Source organism: Phalaenopsis equestris, unplaced genomic scaffold (assembly GCF_001263595.1).
Source record: "Phalaenopsis equestris unplaced genomic scaffold, ASM126359v1 Scaffold210567, whole genome shotgun sequence".
In the NCBI taxonomy this organism is placed as follows: Eukaryota; Viridiplantae; Streptophyta; class Magnoliopsida; order Asparagales; family Orchidaceae; genus Phalaenopsis; species Phalaenopsis equestris.
Genome location: NW_018229645.1, coordinates 189,326 through 189,871, shown reverse-complemented (window position 1 = coordinate 189,871; position 546 = coordinate 189,326).

Genomic DNA, 546 nt, shown 5'->3' with positions numbered 1-546 from the left:
TCGATTCCGGTGACCGACAACTTCTTACGGGCAACCCCACAACCAAACCATCCCCGAAATAACGCCGACAGCTTCTGGCGACTCCGCTGGGTACAAGCTTTTCTCTCCATACAAATCAAAAAAATATATTATCTTCACACATCGGTAATATGTCTATGTCCCCCTTGGACCAAATTACCCTTATTCCGTTAGCATACTTTACCCATTTCTATGTTGGGAAAGTACAGCTAACTCCTTGGACTTCAGGACTAGCTGTTCAACCATCTTTGAACAGAGGGGTTCAGAAGGCCATTAAGGACTCTTTAAATTTTCATGTGGGGTCGGACCCCCAATAGGTGTGTTGGTGGATTAGCTCCACGTGGGCATTTTTCTGCCACGGATTGGGTTTCGCGCTGGGTCCTAAACTTTCTCACAACTCCTTGTTTTGCTACTTTGCAAATTAAACCAAATCGTGTTTTACTGTGCCCACTTCAAAATATTAATCATATTAATCAATTTTACACCCTTTTAAATAAAGATGTTAAAATTACCTGTAAATTAAGACCT